The following is a 5,929-nucleotide window of genomic DNA, read 5'->3' as shown; positions in this document are numbered from 1 at the left end:
GATTCTACTGCGGGATGTGAAACCCTTTCTTTCCTTGATGCGTATTCTGGTTACCACCAAACAAAAATGAAAGAGTCCGATCAGCTCGCGACATCTTTCATCACACCTTTTGGGATGTAGTGTTATGTAACCATGCCGTTCGGGCTTCGAAACGCGGGAGCTACATATCAGCGCTGCATGCTCCACGTGTTTGGTAAGCACATTGGGTCGACGGTCGAGGCCTATGTCGACGACATCGTCATCAAGTCAAAGCGGCGGGGAGACCTGATCCAGGACCTCGAAATCGCTTTCAGCTACTTACGCGCCAACGAGATCAAGCTCAACCCTGAGAAGTGCGTTTTCGGCGTGCCTCGAGGCATGCTCCTGGGTTACATCGTTTCCCAGCGCGGCATCGAGGCCAACCCGGAGAAAGTCTCGGCCATCACAAGAATGGGGCCGATCCGAGATGTCAAGGGCGTGCAGAGAGTCACGGGATGCCTAGTGGCGCTAAGTCATTTTATCTCGAGGTTGGGAGAAAAGGCGTTGCCACTGTACCGACTTCTGAAGAAAGTCGAGCGTTTCTCTTGGACTCCAGAGGCCGAGGAAGCACTCGACAACTTGAAGAAAACGCTGACCTCTGCACCGGTGCTAGTCCCACCTCAACTCGCAGAACCTCTGCTTCTATACATCGCATCGACAACCCAGGTCGTCAGTGCAGCAGTAGTGGTCGAGAGGCAGGAGGAAGGACATGCATTGCCAGTATAGAGACTGGTCTATTTCGTCAGCGAAGTGCTCTCAAAGACCAAGGTGCGTTACCCACAGATCCAGAAGCTAATCTACGCCGTAATCCTCGCCCGACGTAAGCTACAACACTACTTCCTCGGCCACCCTATCACGGTGGTCTCGTCTTTCCCCTTGGGCGAGATCATCCAAAGTCGAGAAGCCACGGGAAGAATCGCCAAGTGGTTGGTCGAGCTCATGAGTGAGACTCTCACTTATGCGCCCCGTAAAGCTATCAAGTCGCAAGCCCTGGTGGATTTCGTCGCGGAATGGACAGACTCCCAGCTCCGACCGGCTCAGGTTCAGTTAGAGCTGTGGACGATGTATTTCGACGGGTCTCTCATGAAGACAGGAGCTGGGGTGGGCCTGCTATTCATCTCGCCCCTAGGTGTTCATATGAGGTACGTCATCAGGATACATTTTGCCGCATCCAACAATGTTGCAGAGTACGAGGCCCTTGTCAATGGTCTGAAGATCGCCATCGAGCTGGGAGTCCGACGCGACGACGTCCGAGGTGACTCCCAGCTCGTCATCGACCAAGTGATGAAGACCTCGAGCTGCCACGATCCAAAAATGGAGGCGTACTGTAAGGAGGTCCGTCGACTCGAGGACAAGTTCCACGGCCTCGAGCTCGTCCATGTCGCCCGACGCTACAACGAGGCGGCCGACGAACTCGCCAAGATCGCGTCGACTCGAGGCACGGTGCCACCTGACGCGTTCTCGAGAGATCTACACGAGCCATCCATCGACTTGGGCTTGGTGGCTGGTGTCGAGACCGCTCCTTCCCAACAAGCCGATGCGTCGAAGTGCTGCTAATGGCAGCCGAGGTAACGGAGTTGGAACTGCGCCCCAGTCGACCGTTCGACTGGCGCACGCAATTCCTCGACTGCCTGATCTGCTGTGAGCTGCCAGAAGATCGATCTGAGGCCTGCTGTATCGCTCGACGGGCCAAGTCATATGTAATCTATGGCGAGGACAATGAGCTATATCGACGAAGCCCGACGGGGGTCTTGCAGCGTTGCATCACCGTGGAAGAAGGCCAAAAACTCCTCGAGGATCTACACTCGGCGGCTTGTGGCCACCATGCTGCTCCTCGGACCCTCGTAGGGAACGCCTTCCGACAAGGCTTCTACTGGCCAACGGTCGTAGCTGATGCCATCGAGCTCGTACGCTCATGCCATGGGTGCCAATTCTACGCCAAACAGACGCACCTGCCTGCCCACGCTCTCCAGATGATCCCTATCACATGGCCGTTTGCGGTATGGGGGCTCGACTTAGTAGGGCCTCTACAAAAGTCAAAAGGAGGGTACACCCACTTGTTGGTGGTCATCGACAAATTCTCCAAATGGATCGAGGCTCGACCCATCACCAACATCCGCTCCGAGCAGGCCGTCCTTTTCTTCACCGACATCATCCACCGGTTTGGGATTCCAATGTCATCATCACCGACAACGGCACTCAGTTCATCGGCAAAAAGTTCTTGGACTTCTGCGATCAGCATCACATCCGTGTGAACTGGTCTGCAGTGGCCCACCCTCGAACTAACGGCCAGGTCGAGCGTGCCAACAGCATGATTTTGTAGGGGCTCAAACCAAGGATTTACAATCGCTTGAAGAAATTCGGCAAGAAATGGGTGGAGGAGCTTTCCTCGGTCCTATGGAGATTAAGGATGACGCCGAGCAGGGCCACAAAATACACACCATTCTTCATGGTCTATGGCTTTGAGGCTGTGCTCCCAACGGACCTTGAGTATGGGTCCCCTCGACTCAAAGCATACAATGAGCAATCAAATAAAGAGACTCAAGAGAACGCAGTCGACCAACTCGAGGAAGCTCGAGACATGGCCCTCCTCAACTCTGCCAGATACCAGCAGAAACTTTGACGCTACCACGACAAGCACGTGCGCAAGAGGGACTTGAACGTGGGCGACCTCATCCTACGACGACGGCAAAGCAATCAAGGACGCCACAAGCTGACTCCACCTTGGGAGGGCCCATACGTAGTGGTCGAGGTCTTGAAGCCGGGGACATACAAGCTTGTGGACGAAAAGGGGGCGATCTTCACCAATGCGTGGAACATCGAACAGCTACGTCGATTCTACCCCTAGAATTTCAAAGCTTTATGTTCCCATGTATATTCTGTACCAAGGCCTTGTAAACGAACGCATGAATAAATAAGGTCTTTCCCTCGAGCAATTTACTTTTTTCAAGAATCAAAATCTTGACGTTAGAAGGGAGTACCAACTATGACCCATCATAGTCGATACCCCCTCGGGGGCTAGCAAGGGGGTAATGCCCCCCCAAGTGTCGAAAAAACCAAGTAACTCTTTCGTTGCTATCAGTAATCCCGTACGGTCGAGTAGTAGAGGCACCTCGAGCCCCTTAAGGGCCGAGAGATGACGAGCCTGAGAACTCCTACACCCCCAGGCTACGGAAACTCTACTCGCTTCCTCACCCTTGAGGCAATCGAGATTGCCTTAAACAAAAGACCAAACGAGGGACACAAGCATAAGCGCAAGGGGAAATAAAGGGGCCTCGAGTAGAAAGACAGATAAACATTTGACAACCACTTAAAAACATTGTATTACTTAAATACAAATTACCAAAGTACTATACAAGGGGCCCAGGCACCCAGAGCAGGTCCAATGCGATAAAATAAAGCGACATCGTGTCTATTTTTCTTTGCTAAAGGGGTATTACCAAGGCTGCTCGCAGGCATAGTTCGCATCACGGCCCTCACCACCCTCGCCTGCGCCTGAGCTAGTCTTAGGGGGAAGTACCTCGGGCTCGAACAGCTTGGCCAACCTCTCCCAGGGACCTCTGCGTCGTCGATCAAGGAGTGGAGCCTCTCCTCGTTCTTTACGTCAGTCTTGGAAATGTCAGCGAACGAGGAGAGGCTCCACTCCAAATCAAAGGAAAAGCCCGAGCAGACAACTGCCATTGCCCGCTTTACCCCAATATGGAGGGCGTCCCGCACCCGGTCCCTGAGCATAGCACCATGGTAGTTGTCGGTGTTTTCCCCACGGGGGGTCACACCAACGAGTGAATTTGTATGCGTGCTTCCCTTTCCCAGATGGTGATGCAAAAAGACACAAGGATTTATCCTGGTTCAGGTAAGAGAAGGCCCTACGTCCAGCGGGGGAGAGATTTTGTATTATTTTGCACCTAAGTGCTTGTACAGGGGTGAATACAAGCATGGTATGGAGTGTGGGAGTTCTACTGCGTATGAGTGTGATGTTGCTCGGGTTGATCCCCCCACCTTATGTCTGCTCCCGGGCTTCCTCTTTTATAGTTCCAAGGAGAAGCCCAAGGTACAAGTATAGGTGTCAGAGTAGGGGTCGATAGAGGCATGGCGCGCTGACCTAATCAAGGCCTCCGTACTGGCGTGGTCTCGAGCTGTCCCGTCCTGGTAGCTTGATGATGATTACGCGTGCCCCGGAATCCTGCTCTGCGCGCCGTCTTGGACTGGTTCGTTGGTGGCACGTCGGTACGATACAGCGGTGGATCCGTCGGAGTGGTTGCTTTGTTACCATTCAACGTCCAACCCTTCCCCTGGAAGGAAATGGGTCTGGTCGAGGGTCGGCCGTCGTGTAGCGTTTCGCTGTCCAGATCGTTGACCCTGGGTGTCTCGAGGGGGCCTGATTAGACGTTCCATCCCTACTTCCCGTGCCCTGACACGCTCTGGGTCGTTTGGTGGGGAAGGCTGCAAAAAGAATGACGAGACGGATGTCTGTTCCCTATCACGCTTCCCGTGACTGGCGTGTTAGGTGGGAATGCGACAGGCGCATTAAATGCCCTGGTTCCCGTGCGCGCGTTAGGCGGCGGGCGGCGTCCTTGCGCTCGATGCCTCCTGGTTCGCTCGAGCCTATTTCCGTATTCGATGGTAGTCGGCGCTCGAGCCTTGACAGATTCGCTCGACGCCCTTTCCGTCTTTGAGGCTGCGGCTGTCGATGATTATACGTGTGATTGGGTAGAGCATCGTGTTGGGGACCTCGACTTGCGTACGGGCAGTCTCGTTATGTAGATCCGTTGGGATACCCCTTACTGATATCCTCGACAGTAGCCCCCGAGTCTCCATTTGAGCGTTGGCGCTCAAGTGGAGGCTTTATTTTGTGGTCGAATCTCTGTGGGGGCGCGCGAGCGACCCCGCGGGGGTAGCCCCCGAGCCCTTGGAGGAGTTTTTGACTCCTCTGAGGGTTATGTTGCCTAATTCACGAAAATGCTCTCGACACCAGTGGTGGAAGCTTCTGATTGGCTCGCTTTGTGTGGGGGTTTCGACGTAATCTCGATAGAGCGAGCGTCATCCACCCCAAATTGAGTTCCTAATGAGTAGTCCAAGTGAGAACCCGTGCCCCTTTCGAGGGGGTCAGCTGTAGCCCAGAGGCGTTCTCATAAAGCGGGGTCGACGTGGTCGGGGATACCGGACTCGTTCGATAGAGTCCAGCGACTCGATGCCTCCCGTCGTGGGGATTCCTCTCGACTGTCTCGACCCTACCTTGGACATCCCCAGCGAGTTCTCGAGGCGGGCCTCGGTTTTCGACCACTCGCTGGGCATCCCTGACTCTGGAGCTCAAGATCGGCTGTCGAACGCTTCTGGTGGGCCAGCCTGCGATCTCTCGAGGCTTCTGTGGGTGCGTTCCTTGGCTTACAAGGGAAGGTAGAAGTTGTGGTGGTTCGCCTTTCTGCCCGTTGGGTGCGTCTTTTTAGGCGGGAGACGTTGTAGCACTGTACCGGCGTAGAATTCGGAGCGCCCCGTCTGTGAGGAGGAAAAGGACTGTTAGGCGGCGCATTTACAGGGGGGAGTTACCTCATTTATCGGATCTGTCCGTTGGTGGGTTGCTGCCTATAAATATCCCGAGGCGTTGCCGGCATTCTTCCTTCCGCCTTCCGCATTCTTGCCTTTGCTCCCTCACCTCAGCTCCCTCGTCATCTCACGCGCGCGTCCCCTCGAGTAGCAGCGAAACCGCCTTCTAAGACTACGATGGGAAAGTGGGAGCACGTCGAGGAGCTCCGCCTCTGGATGAAGCATACGGTGGGGCTCCTGTCAGACGTTGTAAACAACAGGCTCGGGCCAGCCTACTTTGTAAGTGTTCTTCGGTCCTTAATCCTTATAGAGCTTTTGGTTTTGTGTTCTAACTGCTTGACCACCAGCTCGCAGGACCTGAAAGAGA

This window comes from Sorghum bicolor, chromosome 4 (genome assembly GCF_000003195.3).
Source record: "Sorghum bicolor cultivar BTx623 chromosome 4, Sorghum_bicolor_NCBIv3, whole genome shotgun sequence".
NCBI lineage: Eukaryota > Viridiplantae > Streptophyta > Magnoliopsida > Poales > Poaceae > Sorghum > Sorghum bicolor.
Note: the sequence above shows the minus strand (reverse complement) of the source record.